The sequence below is a fragment of the Arachis ipaensis genome, chromosome B5 (genome assembly GCF_059453495.1).
Source record: "Arachis ipaensis isolate K30076 ecotype BB chromosome B5, ASM5945349v1, whole genome shotgun sequence".
Lineage (NCBI taxonomy): Eukaryota > Viridiplantae > Streptophyta > Magnoliopsida > Fabales > Fabaceae > Arachis > Arachis ipaensis.
Window position 1 is genome coordinate 65,208,473 of NC_142440.1, and position 20,295 is coordinate 65,228,767.

General features: G+C 39.3%; 1 non-coding gene across 1 annotated transcript; it reads left to right on the forward strand.

Moving 5' to 3' along the window:
* Nucleotides 1-18,459: 18,459 nt before the first annotated feature.
* LOC148564476 (small nucleolar RNA R71) lies at nucleotides 18,460-18,567 on the forward strand. Its single transcript, XR_015884838.1, has one exon. It is a non-coding gene; the product is annotated as a small nucleolar RNA R71 (small nucleolar RNA).
* The last annotated feature ends 1,728 nt before the right edge of the window (nucleotides 18,568-20,295 follow it).

Below are 20,295 nucleotides of genomic sequence, written 5' to 3' on the forward strand. Positions count from 1 at the left end.
GCTCAAGTGCCTCTGCAAAAGGAATCTTTATTTCAAGAGTCCTTAGATAATCTGCAAAGCGAGCAAATTGCTTATCCTGCTCCTCTTTCCGGAGTTTTTGAGGATAAGGTATCTTGGCTTTATATTCCTCAACCTTAGTGGTTAAAGAAGCCTTTTTAGAGGGGTTGTTGTCAGCACTTGTGTGTGTCTGATCCCTCACTGGCAATTGAATGCCAGAGTCAGAAGCTGGAGTGACGTTAGACGCCAGCTCACTGTCTGTTCCTGGCGCCTGAACGCCAGAAATGTGCCCCTGTTGGGCGTTCAACGCTGGATTCTGTCCCATTTGGGCGTTCAACGCCAGATTCTTGCCCATTTCTGGCGTTGAACGCCAATCCTGCCTTGTTTCTGGCGCTGAACGCCAGTTTTGGGCATGGTCTGGGCGTTCAGCGCCAGCCTTCCACCCATTTTCTGGCGTTTTAGTGCCAGAATTATTTTTCCCTGGGCTCTTACTGTCCTCAGGGGAATCTTTGGTGGGTTGCTCATTTCTTGAATTTTTGATGCCTTGAGGTGGGGTATTTAATGTTTTCCCACTTCTTAATTGAACTGCTTGGCATTCTTCTGCTATTTGCTTTGATAGCTGCTGCTTTGTTTGCTTAAACTGTTCTTCCATATGTATATTAGCTATCCTTGTCTCCTGTAACCTGTCTTTGAATTCAGCTAGCTGCTTTGTTAGAAAATCTAATTGCTGATTGAATTCAGCAGCTTGTTTTACAGTACTGAATTCAGCAGTTACTGTTTTAACCTCTTCATTCATGGAAGGGTTGCTGCTTAGATACAGATGCTGATTCCTGGCAACTGTATCAATGAGCTCTTGAGCTTCTTCAATTGTCTTTCTCATATGGATAGATCCACCAGCTGAGTAATCTAAAGACATCTGAGCTCCTTCTGCAAGCCCATAGTAGAAGATGTCTAACTGAACCCACTCTGAAAACATTTCAGAGGGGCATTTTCGTAGCATCTCTCTGTATCTCTCCCAGGCATCATAAAGAGATTCATTATCTCCTTGTTTAAAGCCTTGGATGTCCAGTCTTAGCTGTGTCATCCTTTTTGGAGGGAAATATTGATTCAGGAATTTTTCTGTCAGCTGTTTCCATGTTCTTATGCTGGCCTTAGGTTGGTTATTTAACCACCTCTTGGCTTGATCTTTTACAGCAAATGGAAACAGTAATAGTCTGTAGATATCCTGATCTATTTCTTTATCATGTACTGTGTCAGCAATTTGTAAAAATTGTGCCAGAAACTCTGTAGGTTCTTCCTGTGGAAGACCGGAATACTGGCAACTTTGCTACACCATGATAATGAGCTGAGGATTCAACTCAAAGCTACTAACTCCAATGGAGGGTATGCATATGCTACTCCCATATGAAGCAGTAGAGGGGTTAGAATATGACCCCAAAGTCCTCCTGGACTGTTCATTTCCACTTATGTCCATGATGGATCTATGGATATAACTTGGACTGATTTATCTTTTTATTTATTTTATTTTATAAGAAGTAAATACTTAAATAAAATAACTAAAAAGAATTTGAATTTTGAAAATTTTTTTTTTTTTCGTAAAAAAAAAATTAAAAATAATTAGTTAAAACAAAACAGAAATTTTTGAAAAAGAGGGGAGATATTTTCGAAATTTTAGAGAGAGAGAGTTAGTTAGGTAGTTTTGAAAAAGTTAAGAAACAAACAAAAAGTTGGTTAGTTAGTTGAAACAAATTTTGAAAAGATAAGAAGTTAGGAAGTTAGAAGAGATATTTTGAAAAGATATTTTTGAATTTAGTGAGGAGAGAGAAAAACAATAAGATAGTACAAGATTTAAAATTTTTAGATCTAATGCTCCTTGTTTTCGAAAAATTTGGAGGAAAAACACCAAGGAACACCAAACTTAAAAATTTTAAGATCAAGACACAAGGAAACTCAAGAACACTTTGAAGACTCACAAGAACACAAGAACATGAAGGAAGAACACCAAACTTAAAATTTTTAGAAAACCAAACCAAAATTTTCGAAAATCAAAGGGGAATCAACAAGAAAACACCAAACTTAAAGTTTGGCACAAGATTTAATAGAAAAAAATATTTTTGAAAAAGAAGGTTTTGAAAAGAGTATAAAAGAGTCTAACCCAATCAAATTAATGTTCTAGCCAAATGAGTTATGGGACCTTCAAAAATTTTAAGAAAGATTATTTTTGAAAACACCAAACTTAAAGTTTGGCACAGGATTTAATAGAAAAATTATTTTTGAAAAAGGTTTTTTTCAAAAATATGATAGCCAATTACCATGAACATAAACACTACGTTCTAATTAACTGAGCTATAAATTTAAAGTGTTTTAACAAGGGATAAATAATAAAAGACTCTAAACCAAAAAAAAGAGAAAATTTTTCCTAATCTAAGCAACAAAATAATCCGTCAGTTGTTCAAACACGAACAATCCCCGGCAACGGCGCCAAAAACTTGGTAGCACGAATTGCGAATCACACTTTTCACAACGCGTACCACTAACCAGCAAGTGCACTGGGTCGTCCAAGTAATACCTTACGTGAGTAAGGGTCGAATCCCACAGAGATTGTTGGTTTGAAGCAATCTATGGTTATCTTGTAAATCTTAGTCAGGAAGTCAATTATGTTTATCAGTTGAATTATGAATAACCAGTAGAGCATAAATTAAAAGTTACTTGTTTTGTAGTAATGGAGAATATGTTGGAGTTTTGGAGATGCTTTGTCCTCTGAATCTCTGCTTTCCTCTGTCTTCTGATTCACACACGCACGTCCTCCTATGGCAAGCTGTGTGTTGGTGGATCACCGTTGTCAATGGCTACCTTCCATCCTTCCAGTGAAAACTACGCTCACGCGCTCTGTCACAGCACGGCTAATCACCGGTTGGTTCTCGATCCGGTTGGAATAGGATTTACTATCCTTTTGCATCTGTCACTAACGCCCAGCCTTCAGGAGTTTGAAGCTCGTCACAGTCATTCAATCCTTGAATCCTACTCGGAATACCACAGACAAGGTTTAGACTTTCCGGATTCTCATGGATGCTGCCATCAGTTCTAGCTTATACCACGGAGATTCTGATTAAAGAATCTAAGAGATACTCATTCAATCGGATATAGAACGGAGGTGGTTGTCAGGCACATGTTCATGGGTTGAGGAAGGTGATGAATGTCACGGGTCATCACCTTCATCACAGTTAAGCGCGAATGAACATCTTAGATAGGAACAAGCATGTTTGAATGGAAAACAGAAATACTTGCATTAATTCATTGAGACACAGCAGAGCTCCTCACCCCCAACAATGGGGTTTAGAGACTCATGCCATTAGAGAATACAAAGTTTAGATCTGAAATGTCATGAGATACAAAATAAGTCTCTAAAAGTTGTTTAAATACTAAACTAGTAGCCTAGGGTTACAAAATATGAGTGGACTATGATGGATGATGCAGAGACCCATTTCTGGGGCCCACTTGGTGTGCTGGGGCCCACTTGGTGTGTGCTGGGGCTGAGATTTCGTGCAGAGGCCATTTGTGGAGTTGAACGCCAGTTTTTGTGCCAGTTTGGGCGTTCAACTCCAGTTTTTGATCCTTTTCTGGCGCTGGACGCCAGAATTGGGTAGAAGGCTGGCGTTGAACGCCAGTTTACGTCGTCAATTCTTGTGCAAAGTATGGACTATTATATATTTCTGGAAAGCCCTGGTTGTCTACTTTCCAACGCAATTGGAAGCACGCCATTTCGAGTTCTGTAGCTCCAGAAAATCGACTTTGAGTGCAGGGAGGTCAGAATCCAACAGCATCAGCAGTCCTTTTTCAGCCTGAATCAGATTTTTGCTCAGCTCCTTCAATTTCAGCCAGAAAAATACCTGAAATTACAGAAAAACACACAACTCATAGTAAAGTCCAGAAATATGAATTTTTCCTAAAAACTACTAGAAATAGACTAAAAACTAATTAAAACATACTCAAAACTATATGAAATTATCCCCAAAAAGCGTATAAAATATCCGCTCATCACACACCCAGGGTTTGGCGTGCCACGCCCTTGTTGTGTGCTTGATCTATCTCTCTGGAAAGTTGAACTAGCATGGCACGCCCAGGGTCTGGCGTGCCACGCCCATCATGTGTTTGGCCCCTTTGCTTGGCATGCCACACCCAGAACTCAAGTGGCACGCCCAGGTCTTCTTTTGCTTGATTTGTGGTGATGGCTTGCCACACCTGAGACTCAAGTGGCATGCTTAGTTGGAAGTTGGTAACTGGCGTGCCACGTCTTCGACACCAAGTGGCACGCCCATATGGTTGGCCTTTTGTCTCCCTCTCTGGAAAGTTGTACCAGCATGCCACGCCCAGGGGTTGGCATGCCACGCCTATCATTTGCCTTTGTTCCAGTAGCTGGCGTGCCACACCCAGCATTCAAGTGGCACGCCCAGGTGACAATCTTGAGTTGGCGTGCCACGCCTTCGACAACAAGTGGCATGCCCAGTCTTTGCTTTGGCCTTCTTTGTACCTTGGCGTGCCACGCCCAGATGCTTAAGTGGCACGCCCAAATAAGGGTGGAAGCTTGGCGTGCCACGCATTCGATTTCAAATGGCACGCCTAGCCTTTTTAGCCTTCAACCTCTTCTCTGGAATTTTGTACTAGCGTGCCACATGGTGCACGAAATTGTGATCTCAACTGCGCCAACAACTTGGTACGCAAGTTTATAATCTCAATTCTTTTTCACAACTCCACATAACTAACCAGCAAGTGCACTGGGTCGTCCAAGTAATAAACCTTACATGAGTAAGGGTCGATCCCACGGAGATTGTCGACTTGAAGCAAGCTATGGTCATCCTTGTAAATCTCAGTCAGGCAGATTCAAATGGTTATGAAGTTTTGATGATTAAAAGATAAATAGAACATAAAATAAGATAGAGATACTTATATAATTCATTGGTGAGAATTTCAGATAAGCGTATGGAGATGCTTTGTTCCTTCTGAATCTCTGCTTTCCTACTGCCTCCATTCAATCATTCATATTCCTTTATATGGCAAGCTGCATGTTGGGTATCACCGTCGTCAATGGCTACCTCCCGTCCTCTCAGTGAAAATGGTCCTCTACGGTTTCTGTACGGCTAATCAACTGTCGGATTTCTCGTCTCGGATGAAAAATACCAGGCACAACTACCGCATGGCTAATCAGCTGTTGGTTCTCAATCATGTCAGAGTAAGATCCAATGATCCTTTTGTGCACTGTCATTGCGCCCCACAATTGCGAGTTTGAAGCTCGTCACAGTCATCCCTTCCCAGATCCTACTCGAAATACCACAGACAAGGTTTAGACTTTCTGGACCTCAGGAATGCTGCCAATTGATTCTAGCCTATACCACGAAGATTCTAATCTCGGATTCAGATGCTCTGTTGTCAGGAGAGATGATGTGAATCATTGAAGAGAGATCTAAGAGATACTCATTCACGCTTGTTTTCATGTAGAACGGAAGTGGTTGTCAGGCACGCGTTCATAAGTGAGAATGGTGATGATCGTCACATAATCATCATATTCATCATGTTCTTGTGTGTGAATGAATATCTTAGAATAAGAATAAGCTTGATTTGAAGAGAAAAACAATAGTACTTTGCATTAATTCATGAGGAACAGCAGAGCTCCACACCTTAATCTATGGGGTGTAGAAACTCCACCGTTGAAAATACATAAGTGAAAATAATCTAGGCATGGCCGAATGGCTGATGACAAGTCATCTTAGCCCATTTTAGCTAGTCTTTTTCTTTAGTTTTCATTAGAATTATGCACTTTCTTGAGCTACAAGCAAGCTAATTGAGTAGAATTTCATGTTTCCCTTGATTGAACCAACCATATGTGAATTCATGCCATTTCATGAGGTTTTGAGCTATAATTGTTGCATATTGTGGAAGATTGAATACCTCATGATTTTGAGCAAAACTTTGATTAGTTTGGTTGATCAATGATAGGTGAAGAAGGCTTGGAGAAAGGTTGAAGCAAAGAGGAATGGCTAGGAGTGAAGAGAGGACAATGGAATAAGTGAAAATTGAACCGGGTTGCATGAAGTTAGCCCCAACGTTAGCCCCCTAACTTGGAGGCTAACGTTGGGCATGTGAATCACTCTTTGGAAGTAGCCAACGTTAGCTCCAACGTTAGCCCCCTAACTTGGAGGCTAACGTTGGAACTTGAGAGTTTCTCCCTGGGCTACCAACGTTTGCGCCAACGTTAGCCCCCTAACTTGGAGGCTAATGTTGGCACTTAAATCACAAAGGGGGAAGGCCAACGTTTGCGCCAACGTTAGACCCCTAACTTGGAGGCTAACGTTGGCGCCAATCACACCAAGCAAGGCCAACGTTAGGGTCAAAGTTAGACCCCTAACGTTGGCGCCAACGTCCATACCAGAAGGATGTGGTTTGCTGATATGAAAAGTTAGGGTCAAAGTTAGACCCCTAACTTTGACCCTAACGTTGAAGACCAACGTTGGCTAACTCCATTTCCGGTTCAATTGGTTCACTTCGGTTCTTCTTCAATCTTCAAAGAGCAATCAACCAAGGCCTCTTTCAACCCAATTCCACCAAGGACAAAGGCCCAACTCAAGGCTTGAAGATCATTTTGGGAAAGTGTATAAATAGGATAGAATTCAATTTATTGAGGGAGCTTTCCTTTTGGAATTTTCATAATAGTTTTCGGAGAGCTTTTGAACTTTAATTTTCTTTGCTTTCATTGCTTTCATTTTCATTTACAATTTTGTCTTGGATCTTGGATTAGAGAATTGAAGAAATTCTGTTTCAATCTCAATCTTGGATCTCTCTGTTTCTTTATTGTTAATTGAATTGCATTTCCGGTTCATTGTTCTTCATCTCTTTTCTTTGCAATTTACAATTTCCTTGCTATTGTTCTTGTTGGATCTAGGAAGGCATTGAGATCTAGACTTGGTTTTCTAGTCTCTGGGTCCTGAGATCTAAATTTCCATTTTAATTCCCTGTTTACTGCTTCTTACGTTCATTTACCTTTCTGCTTCATTTCCGGTTCAATCCCAATTCCCTTTTACTCTTCTGTTTAATGCAATTTAACTTCTCCTTGATTAAATTCTGCAAATCCACATCCCAATCCCCTTTACATTTCAAGCAATTTACATTCCTTGCACTTTAAGATTCCGCAATTTACATTTCTTGCACTCTAAGTTTCTGCCATTTAATTTCTTGTTCTGTAAGATTCAGCAATTTAATTTCCTGCTCTCTTTAATTTCATGCAATTTACATTCTGCAAGTCACAAATCACTCAACCAACACTTGATTCGCTTGACTAAATCAATCACTAAACTAAAATTGCTCAATCCTTCAATCCCTGTGGGATCGACCTCACTCCCGTGAGTTTTTATTACTTGATACGACCCGGTGCACTTGCCGGTTAGTTTTGGGTGTTTTGGGAGAGATTTATTTTTCCTCCAAAATATCTCATCAAGTTTTTGGCGCCGTTGCCGGGGATTGATTAGATTGACAATGATTAAGTGAGGTGGTGATCTAGATCGAGCACTTTTTCTTTATCTTTCTTTAACCTTTGATTAACCCACTAACTGTTTGAATTTTTGCTTAAGCTAACTAAAACTTCATTCTAGCAGTAGATTGAAGTATCACTGGTTTGTGTGCTCTTATGTTCTGCTTGTATGTCAGGTACACAAAGAGCCATACCCAATTTTCATGAACAAGACGAAAGAACTCTCAGGAGGTTAAGAAGAGCCGAAAGAGGGAAAAGTATTGTTGGAGAAGAAGAATCTGAGGAAGAATACCACGAGATGGAAGGAGATACATCTAATCCAGGAGAAGGAGTCAATAATCCACCACAACAGAGGAGAGTATTGGCTTCCTATACTTTTGCAAATGCTAGACATTGTGGAAGCAGCATTCTCACCCCTAATGTCAATGCAAATAACTTTGAACTGAAGCCACAACTCATCACATTGGTCCAAAACAACTGCTCATTTGGAGGAGGACCATTGGAGGATCCAAATCAACATCTATCTACCTTCTTGAGGATCTGTGACACTGTCAAATCCAATGGTGTGAATCCTGAAACTTACAAGCTTCTGCTGTTCCCGTTCTCATTAAGGGATAAGGCTGCACAATGGCTTGAAACTTTTCCCCAAGCAAGTATCACTAGTTGGGATGACTTGGTGACTAAATTTCTAGCCAAATTCTATCCACCCCAGAGAGTCATCAGGCTGAAAACTGAGGTGCAGACATTCACACAATTAGATGCTGAATCCTTGTATGAAGCATGGGAGAGGTACAAAGCCTTAATCAGAAAGTGCCCTCCAGAGATGTTCAATGAATGGGATGTGCTGCAAAATTTCTATGAAGGCCTGACATTGAAATCTCAGGAGGCATTAGATCATTCTGCTGGAGGTTCACTACAACTAATGAAAACTGCTGAGGAAGCTCAGAATCTTGTGGACATGGTGGCCAACAATCAATATTTCTTTGCTCATCAAAGAAGCCGCCAACCATCACAAAGAAGAGGAGTAATGGAACTAGACGGAGTGGACTCAATCCTAGCTCAAAACAAGATGATGCAATAGCAATTTCAACAACAATTTGAGCAAATGGCTAAGAGGATTGACAGTCTCCAAGTTGCAGCAGTCAACACTAGCCAACCATCAACCACATGGGGACAGAGTGAAGAGACTCAAGAGGAGCAACAGCAAGAACAAGTCCAGTACATGCACAACCAAAATTCTGGGCCAAATGAAGTATATGGTGACACTTACAACCCTTCTTGGAAGAACCACCCAAACCTTAGGTGGGGAGACAATCACAACCAAAATCAACAACCATGGCAGAGAAACTCAAACCAAAACACTTTAAGAAACAACCAAAACCACAACCAGCAGCAAACTAACCAAAACCCCTACAGAAAACCTCAAAACAATTACCCCAACCCCAACCACTACCAATCTAATAACCAACCCACCAACCAAAATGCTTACCATCCACCATCCATATCTAACAACCCACTACAAGCATCACCTGAATCTCAAAGACTCACCAACTTGGAAACCTTGATAGACAAAATGTGGAAACACCAAGAAATGACAACTAAGAACCATGAAGCCTCCATGAAGAGCCTAGAAAGGCAAATTGGGCAAATCTCCAAACAGATTTCTGTTGAGAGATCTTCAAGCTCACTGCCCAGTGACACAATCCCAAATCCTAAGGAAGAATGCAAGGCAATACAATTGAGGAGTGGAAAAGTCTTGGTGAAAAATGAAGAAGCAACCAAGAAGCCAAAGGAAAGTGACAAGAAACAAGCTGAAGAAGAGAAAGTCAATGACAAGAAGGAGGCAGCAAGCAAGCCAACTCAGAATCAAGTTCAAGAAAAAGAAGATCAGCCACAAAAATCAAGAAAGGGAAAGGAAGTAATTGAAGGGCCAACTAAGGACCAAAGGCAGGGAAATAACTTCACTCCTCCCTTGCCATACCCTCAGAGGTTCAACAAAGAGATTAATGACAAGCATTTTCACAAATTCCTTGAGATTTTTAAGAAGCTGGAAATCAACATTCCCTTGGCCGAAGCACTTGAGCAAATGCCTCTGTATTCCAAGTTTCTGAAGGATCTTATCAACAAGAAAAGAAGTTGGCTTGAAAGGGAAACCATATTACTCACAGAGGAATGCAGTGCTGTAATCCAACGGGGTATTCCACCAAAACTTAAGGATCCGGGAAGCTTTGTAGTCTCATGCACTATTGGCAAGATAATTCTCAACAAGGCCCTCTGTGACCTGGGTGCCAGCATCAACTTAATGCCTCTCTCAATGATGAGAAAACTTGCCATAGAAGAACTTAAACCCACCAGGATGTCGCTAGTCATGGCTGACAGATCAATCAAGACACCTAATGGAATTGTGGAGAATCTGTTAGTAAAGATTGGGGAGTTTATCTTCCCAGCAGATTTTGTAATTTTGGATACTGAAGAAGAAGGAAACGACTCAATCATTCTGGGAAGGCCATTTCTACACACAGCAAGGGCCATCATTGATGTTGAAAAAGGAGAAATGACCTTCAGGGTCCATAATGAACAAATGATTATAAATGTGTTCAAATCAATGCAAAACGCTCCTGAGCAAGAAGATTATGTGAGAGTGGATATGATAGATAGTTTGGTGGAAGAAACTTTGGAAGAAAATTTTCAAGAGCAAGAAGGAAATCAAGAAACAACAGAGGAACAAGTGGCTGAGACCTTTACTGAGCAATATGAAAGGCAAGATAAGAAAGAAGATGTACGAAGACAAGAATTGAAACCTTTACCCACCCATCTCAAATATGCATTCCTTGGCACATCGGAGAGCCTCCCAGTAATCATTAATTCATCCCTGTCAAAGAAGGAAGAAGGAGAACTTCTTGATGTACTCAAAGCTCACAAAGATGCTTTAGGATGGACCATTGATGATCTGAAGGGAATCAGCCCTGCAGTATGTATGCATAAGATCCTCTTGGAAGATAATTCCAAACCAGTGGTTCAACCACAAAGAAGGCTAAATCCTACAATGAAGGAAGTTGTCCAGAAGGAAGTAATGAAGTTGTGGAATGCAGGGATAATATTCCCAATATCTGACAGCCCATGGGTAAGCTCGGTTCAAGTTGTACCAAAGAAGGGAGGAATGACAGTCATCACTAATGAGAAGAATGAGTTGATCCCTACTAGAACAGTGACTGGGTGGAGAATGTGCATAGACTATAGAAGATTGAATGATGCCACCAGGAAGGATCATTTCCCTCTCCCATTCATTGATCAGATGCTGGAAAGGTTAGCCGGCCATGCCTATTACTGTTTCTTGGACGGATATTCTGGGTATAATCAAATTGTGGTAGACCCCAAGGACCAAGAGAAAACTGCCTTCACATGTCCATTTGGAGTTTTTGCGTATAGGCGGATGCCTTTTGGGCTCTGCAACGCCCCTGCCACATTTCAAAGGTGTATGCTCTCCATTTTTTCTGATATGGTCGAAAAATTTTTAGAAGTCTTCATGGATGACTTCTCTGTTTTTGGTGATAATTTCAATGCTTGCCTAAACCATTTAACTCTTGTCTTGAAACGGTGCCAAGAAACTAATTTGGTTTTAAACTGGGAGAAATGCCATTTTATGGTACCCGAAGGAATTGTTCTTGGCCATAAAGTCTCAAGAAAAGGGATAGAGGTTGATAAGGCAAAAGTTGAGATTATAGAAAAACTCCCTCCACCAATTAATGTGAAATCTGTTAGAAGTTTCTTGGGGCATGCCGGATTTTACAGAAGGTTTATCAAGGACTTTTCAAAAATAGCCAAACCTTTAAGTAATCTGTTAATGCTTGATAACCCTTTTGTTTTTGATGAAAACTGTCAGCATGCATTTGAAACTTTAAAAAATAAACTCACAACAGCACCAATAATCACACCCCCAGATTGGGGATTACCTTTTGAACTCATGTGTGATGCAAGTGACATTGCAATTGGTGCTGTACTTGGGCAAAAGAAGGGGAATTTGCATCATGTCATATATTACGCAAGTAAAGTGTTGAATGAGGCCCAAAGAAATTACACTACAACAGAAAAAGAGTTGCTAGCTGTAGTCTATGCATTTGATAAGTTTAGATCATATCTGATAGGATCGAAGGTTGTAGTTTACACTGATCATGCTGCACTTAAGTATTTGATGTCAAAACAGGATGCTAAACCAAGACTCATCAGGTGGATACTGCTCCTACAAGAATTTGACATTGAAATAAGAGATAGGAAGGGCACTGAAAATCAGGTCGCTGATCATCTGTCAAGACTACCACATGAAACAAATCAAAAAGCATCCCAGCCAATAAATGAAAGCTTCCCAGATGAGCACCTTCTGCAGATCCAGCAAGCACCTTGGTTTGCTGACATAGCAAATTACAAAGTGGGAAGGAAGATACCGCAAGAATTCTCTAAGCAACAAGTGAAGAAGTTGATTAAAGAAGCAAGGAAATTTTCATGGGATGAACCCTTCTTATTCAAGAGATGCTCTGATGGAGTGATCAGGAGGTGTATTCCTGAAAGTGAAGTGAGGGACATCTTGTGGCATTGTCATGGTTCAGCTTATGGTGGACACTTTGGCCCAGAAAAAACAGCCGCAAAAATACTACAGAGTGGCTTCTATTGGCCAACTATTTTCAAGGATGCCAGAGAATATGTACACCAATGTAATGAATGCCAGAAAGCAGGAGGATTAACAAGAAGGAATGAGATGCCTCAAAATTTTATCTTGGAATTAGAATTGTTCGATCTGTGGGGAATTGATTTCATGGGGCCTTTTCCTCCTTCCTATTCTTTTAGATACATCCTGGTAGCAGTGGAATATGTCTCAAAATGGGTAGAAGCTATAGCCACAACCACCTGTGATGCACAGATCGTCCTCCAATTCCTCAAAAAGCACATCTTCACTAGGTTTGGAGTGCCCAAAAGTCTTATTAGTGATGGTGGTAGTCACTTTTGCAACAAACAAATGGAGAAACTCCTTCACAAATATGGAGTAATTCACAAAGTAGCCACACCCTACCACCCTCAGACTAACGGCCAAGCTGAACTTGCAAATAGAGAATTAAAGAAGATCCTAGAGAAAACAGTGGGAATCACAAGAAAGGATTGGGCTAGAAAGCTAGAGGATGCACTGTGGGCATATAGGACAGCTTTTAAAACTCCTATTGGCAAGTCACCCTTTCAGCTATTGTATGGCAAATCCTGCCACCTCCCTGTAGAGCTTGAACACAGAGCTTTTTGGGCCACTAAACTCCTCAACCTTGACCCCCAAGCTGCAGGAGAAAAAAGGTTGTTACAACTAAATGAACTGGATGAATTCAGACTGGAAGCTTATGAAAATGCGAAGATATACAAGGAGAAAGCTAAGAAGTGGCATGACAAGAAGATCACAAAGAAGGAATTCAAGCCTGGACAACAAGTACTCCTGTATAATTCAAGGCTTAAAATCTTCCCTGGCAAACTGAAGTCTAAGTGGACTGGCCCATACTTGGTGACAAAGATTTTTCCCTATGGGAATATTGAACTGCTAGATGAGGCAACAAAGAATCAATTCACTGTGAATGGGCACAGAGCAAAGTTGTACTTAGGAGGACAATGGGTTAAGGAAAAAGAGGTTCAACACCTACAGCCCTCTTAAAAAGAATTGAAAGATGTCAAGCTAGTGACAATAAAAGAGCGCTTGTTGGGAGGCAACCCAACCGGAGGTACTTTTCTTTCATAGTTAGTTCAATAAAAAGGTTAAATGAGTAGTATGCATTGCAAGGAGCTAAGTTTGGTGTTTCACACCAAAACATATTAAGGGAGAATGAAGGATTCTAAGTTTGGTGTTCCACCAAAATCTTACTTAAAAGCACATTCTCACTTTCTATATAAAGAGTTACCAGCTCCAAGCAATCTGACAAATCATTTAAGCATTGTCTGTTTCTAGTTTTCAATTTTATTACCTTTAGCGAAGATTTAAGCTTTCACATATGGTTATGGATAAGAAACATGGCAAGAGACTGAGTTTGGTGTTCACACACCAAAGTAAGTTCAAACGCCTACAAGAAATTCTTGCACACTAACAAATCACATAAGGGCTTGAGAAACAAGCAACTTCCATTAACACTGCAGAAAATCAATCACTCTTATGGGAGGACTACTCACCATTAGCTGAGATGAAAGAAGAAGGAGCCACCAAGAGGTTGTATTGTCATTTAACTCCATCAGTATTGAATTGCTCTAATTTGGAAGTATGAATATGCCCATTTTAACAGAAACTGTTAGTGTAGTATGCATCAATTATGTTTTTGTAGGCTGGTTTTTATGTGTTGGCTTGTGTGTTCATTTTCACTTAACAAGAAGTATGTGTTGTCCCCTGCATCTTTAAATTTAATAAAAGAACAGTTTGAATGTGAAGTGAAATGGTCTCTGTTAGTTAGAAGTGGAATAAAAGTAAGTGGTGGTGTGTGTGTGATTGCATTATAACTCACTTTTAGTGAATAAAAAGCTAAGATATCTCCTTCTAAGTAGAGAGTGGCCTATTGTCTATGAATCTCAATTGAATAGAATTCCTTGGTTAGAAAGAAAAACAAAAAAAAGAAAGAAAGAACAAAGAAAGCTAAAAGGTGGCAAAACAAAAGAAAAACAAAAAGAAACAAAGCTGGACACCAATAGCTTGAACTCTGAAATATATGCCTGTGATGTTTTTGTACTAGGATCTGCTTGGATTAGTAAGCTCTTAGGAGTGCCTCAACACTTGATGACTTGGGTTAACTAACCCGGGATCATCAGCTGAAAATCCACTATCAAGAGCAACCTAACTACAAAGCATTTAGTAGCCCAAAGAGGTGCTGGGCATCAATGTTTTAAGAAGGAATGTGAGCCAAGTGTCTATAGTGAATAATGTGTCAAGTAGAAAGAAAAGAAAATGAACTTGCTACACATGACACTCAAATAAAGCTTGAGAATAAAGTAAAAGCCAAGGATAAAGGAATAATGAGAGGTCATAGCAGTATGTCACTTGAAGCTTGAAGGAGACTTTCTAAGCCTAGGAGTCAATAAGAAGTGAGCATTTGCATATCCACATAAAACCCCATGAACTATCAATAACACTTTGCTAGCATGAACTTCCTCTTCCATTTCATTCTTTCTTCTTAATAATTCATTTCTTGCTTGGGGACAAGCAAGCTTTAAGTTTGGTGTTGTGATGACAAGTCATCTTAGCCCATTTTAGCTAGTCTTTTTCTTTAGTTTTCATTAGAATTATGCACTTTCTTGAGCTACAAGCAAGCTAATTGAGTAGAATTTCATGTTTCCCTTGATTGAACCAACCATATGTGAATTCATGCCATTTCATGAGGTTTTGAGCTATAATTGTTGCATATTGTGGAAGATTGAATACCTCATGATTTTGAGCAAAACTTTGATTAGTTTGGTTGATCAATGATAGGTGAAGAAGGCTTGGAGAAAGGTTGAAGCAAAGAGGAATGGCTAGGAGTGAAGAGAGGACAATGGAATAAGTGAAAATTGAACCGGGTTGCATGAAGTTAGCCCCAACGTTAGCCCCCTAACTTGGAGGCTAACGTTGGGCATGTGAATCACTCTTTGGAAGTAGCCAACGTTAGCTCCAACGTTAGCCCCCTAACTTGGAGGCTAACGTTGGAACTTGAGAGTTTCTCCCTGGGCTACCAACGTTTGCGCCAACGTTAGCCCCCTAACTTGGAGGCTAACGTTGGCACTTAAATCACAAAGGGGGAAGGCCAACGTTTGCGCCAACGTTAGACCCCTAACTTGGAGGCTAACGTTGGCGCCAATCACACCAAGCAAGGCCAACGTTAGGGTCAAAGTTAGACCCCTAACGTTGGCGCCAACGTCCATACCAGAAGGATGTGGTTTGCTGATATGAAAAGTTAGGGTCAAAGTTAGACCCCTAACTTTGACCCTAACGTTGAAGACCAACGTTGGCTAACTCCATTTCCGGTTCAATTGGTTCACTTCGGTTCTTCTTCAATCTTCAAAGAGCAATCAACCAAGGCCTCTTTCAACCCAATTCCACCAAGGACAAAGGCCCAACTCAAGGCTTGAAGATCATTTTGGGAAAGTGTATAAATAGGATAGAATTCAATTTATTGAGGGAGCTTTCCTTTTGGAATTTTCATAATAGTTTTCGGAGAGCTTTTGAACTTTAATTTTCTTTGCTTTCATTGCTTTCATTTTCATTTACAATTTTGTCTTGGATCTTGGATTAGAGAATTGAAGAAATTCTGTTTCAATCTCAATCTTGGATCTCTCTGTTTCTTTATTGTTAATTGAATTGCATTTCCGGTTCATTGTTCTTCATCTCTTTTCTTTGCAATTTACAATTTCCTTGCTATTGTTCTTGTTGGATCTAGGAAGGCATTGAGATCTAGACTTGGTTTTCTAGTCTCTGGGTCCTGAGATCTAAATTTCCATTTTAATTCCCTGTTTACTGCTTCTTACGTTCATTTACCTTTCTGCTTCATTTCTGGTTCAATCCCAATTCCCTTTTACTCTTCTGTTTAATGCAATTTAACTTCTCCTTGATTAAATTCTGCAAATCCACATCCCAATCCCCTTTACATTTCAAGCAATTTACATTCCTTGCACTTTAAGATTCCGCAATTTACATTTCTTGCACTCTAAGTTTCTGCCATTTAATTTCTTGTTCTGTAAGATTCAGCAATTTAATTTCCTGCTCTCTTTAATTTCATGCAATTTACATTCTGCAAGTCACAAATCACTCAACCAACACTTGATTCGCTTGACTAAATCAATCACTAAACTAAAATTGCTCAATCCTTCAATCCCTGTGGGATCGACCTCACTCCCGTGAGTTTTTATTACTTGATACGACCCGGTGCACTTGCCGGTTAGTTTTGGGTGTTTTGGGAGAGATTTATTTTTCCTCCAAAATATCTCATCAATGGCCAGCCCCCAAACGTGTACAATATGATCTAAAGATCACTGGTCTCAAAGACTCTCTTAAATAAATCACTAAAAGTAGTTTTTATACTAAACTAGTAGTTAGGGTTACAGAAAATAGGTAAATGATGCAGAAATCCACTTCCGGGCCCACTTGGTGTGTGCCTGGGCTGAACATTGAGCTTTACACAAGTATAAACTTCTCTTGGAGTTAAACGCCAGGTTGCAGCCTGTTTCTGGCGTTTAACTCTAGTTTGTAACCTGTTTCTGGCGTTTAACTTCAGAATAGGGCAGGAAATTGGCGTTTGAACGCCAGTTTGGATCGTCAAAACTCGGGCAAAATTTGGACTATTATATATTGCTGGAAAGCCCTGGATGTCTACTTTCCAACGCAATTCAGAGCGCGCCAATTGGGTTTCTTTAGCTCCAGAAAATCCATTTCGAGTGCAGGGAGGTCAGAATCCAACAGCATCTGTAGTCCTTTTTCAGCCTCTGAATTAGATTTTTGCTCAAGTCCCTCAATTTCAGCCAGAAAATACCTGAAATCACAGAAAAACACACAAACTCATAGTAAAGTCCAGAAATGTGAATTTTGAATAAAAACTAATAAAAATATACTAAAAAGTAATTAAAACATACTGAAAACTACTTAAAAACAATGCCAAAAAGCGTATAAATTATCCGCTCATTGATTTGTCTGCCATCTCTAGTGAGATTCTTGCAGCTTGAACCTCAAAGATTCCCAGTTTCTCCATTACAAAGAGTGGCATGAGGTTTATCCCTGATCTCAGGTCACACAGGGCCTTCTCAAAGGTCATGGTGCCTATGGTACAAGGTATGAAGAATTTTCCGGGATCCGGTTTCTTCTGAGGTAATGTCTGCCTCATTAATGCATTAAGTTCATTGGCGAGCAAGGGGGGTTCATCCTCCCAGGTCTCATTACCAAATAACTTGGCATTCAGCTTCATGATTGCTCCTAGATACTTAGCAACTTGCTCTTCAGTGATGTCTTCATCCTCTTCAATGGAAGAATATTCATCAGAGCTCATGAATAGCAGAAGGAAGTTCAATGGAATCTCTATGGTCTCTGTATGAGCCTCAGATTCCTTTGGTTTCTCAATAGAAAACTCCTTTCTGTCCAGAGGACGTCCCATGAGGCTTTTCTCACTAGGACTCACGTCCTCCTCACTCTCTCCAGGTTCGGCCATGTTGATCATAGTTATGGCCTTGCACTCTCTCTTGGCATTTTCTTCTGTATTGCTTGGGAGAGTACTGGAAGGAGTTTCAGTAATCTTCTTACTCAGCTGACCCACCTGTGCCACTAAATTTCTAATGGAGGACCTTGTTTCATTCATGAAATTTAGTGTGGTTTTAGATAGATCAGAGACTATGGTTGCCAGGCCAGAATGGCTCTGTTCAGAATTCTCTGTCTGTTGCTAAGAAGATGATGGAAAAGGCTTGCTATTGCTAAACCTATTTCTTCCACCATTATTATTGAAGCCTTGTTGAGGCTTCTGTTGATCCTTCCATGAGAGATTATGATGATTTCTCCATGAGGGATTATAGGTGTTTCCATAGGGTTCTCCCATGTAATTCACCTCTGCCATTGCAGGGTTCTCAGGATCATATGCTTTTTCTTCAGAAGATGCATCTTTAGTACTGTTGGATGTAGCTTACAATCCATTCAGACTCTGAGAAATCATATTGACTTGCTGAGTCAATATTTTGTTTTGAGTCAATATGGCATTCAGAGTATCAATTTCAAGAACTCCATTCTTCTGAGGCGTCCCATTGTTCACAGGATTCCTCTCAGAGGTGTACATGAACTGGTTATTTGCAACCATTTCAATGAGTTCCTAAGCTTCTGTAGGGGTTTTCAGATGAAGAGATCCTCCTGCAGAATGGTCCAATGACATTTTTGACAACTCAGACAGACCATCAGAGAATATACACATGATGCTCCATTCTGGAAGCATGTCAGTAGGACACCTTTTGATCAATTGCTTATATCTTTCCCAAGCTTCATAGAGGGACTCTCCTTCCTTCTGTCTGAAGGTTTGGATTTCCACTCTAAGCTTGCTCATCTTTTGAGGTGGAAAGAATTTGGCCAGGAAAGCACTGACCAGCTTATCCCAAGAGTTCAGGCTTTCCTTAGGTTGTGAATCCAACCATGTTCTAGCTCTATCTCTTACAGCAAAAGGGAAAAGCATAAGCCTGTAGACCTCGGGATCAACTCCACTGGTTTTGAAAGTGTCATGGATTTGCAAGAATTCAGCTAAGAACTGATAGGGATCTTCCAATAGAAGTCCATGAAACTTGCAATTCTGTTGTATTAGAGAAACTAATTGAGGCTTAAGCTCAAAGTTGTTTACTCCAATTGAAGGGATTGAGATGCTTCTTCCATAGAAGTTGGAAGAGGGTGCAATAAAGTCACCAAGCATCTTCCTTGCATCTCCACCATTGTTGTTAGGTTCGGCCATGTCTCCTTCTTTTTCGAAAATTTCTATCAGGTCCTCTCCAGAGGGTTGTGCCTTAGCTTCCCTTAGCTTCCTCTTCAGAGTCCTTTCAGGTTCAGGATCAGCTTCAACAAGAATGTTCTTATCCTTGTTCCTGCTCATATGAAAAAGAAGAGAACAGAAAATAAGAGGAATCCTCTAAGTCACAGTATAGAGATTCCTTTATGTGAGTAGAAGAACAGAAGAGTAGAAGAAGGAGAAGAGAAAAACTCAAACACAGAGAAGAAGAGGGGGTTCGAATTATGAGTAGAAGAGAAATGTTTGTAGATAAATAAATAAATAGAAGGAGATGAGAGGGAGAGTTTTCAAAAATAATAATAAAGAAAAGGAAAATATTTTTATTTTTATTTAAAAATCAGTTATAATTCGAAAATTAAAAAGAGAAATAGAAGCAGATTCGAAAATTAAATAAAGTACTTAATTAAAAAGATTTTTGAAAAAGTTGTTAGTGATTTTCGAAAACTGGAGAGTGAAAAGTAGTTAGGTTGTTTTGAAAAAGATATGATTGAAATAGAAAACTTTTAAAATCAAACAAAAAGTCAAGCAGTTAATTGAAAAAGATTTGAAAATCAATTTTGACAAGATAAGAAGTTAGAAAAGATTTTGAAATTGATTTTGAAAAAGATATGATTGAAATTTATTTTGAAAAAGATTTGAAAAGGAAATTTAAAAAATAATTGATTTTGAAATTAAAGTTGATTACTTGACTAACAAGAAACAAAAAGATATGATTGTAATTTAAAGATTGAACCTTTCTTACTAGGCAAGTAATAACTTGAGATTTTTGAATCAGTCATATTAATTGTTAGCATTAAATTCGATAAAAGATAAGAAAAAGATTTTGAAAATCACTTTTAAAAATTTTCGAAAATATGAAAGGAGAATGAAAAAGATTTGATTTTTGAAAAAGTTTTGAAAAGATAGGATTTTTTCAAATTGAAAATTTGACTTGACTCATAAGAAACAACTAGTTTTTTAAAATTTTTTGACTAAATCAAACCAAATTTTCGAAATTTATGAGAAGAATAAGGGAAAGATATTTATTTTTATTTTTAATTTTTTAATGGAGAAAAAGAAAAACAACAAAAAGACTCAAAACATGAAAATTATGAATCAAAACACACAATTTATGCAAGAACTCTTTGAATGTCAAAATAAACACCAAGAACACTTTAAAGATCAAGATGAACATCAAGAACTTATTTTTGAAAAAAAATTTTAAGAAAAGACACACATGCAAGACACCAAAGTTTGAAATTTTCAATGTTTAGACACTAAAAAATTGAGAAT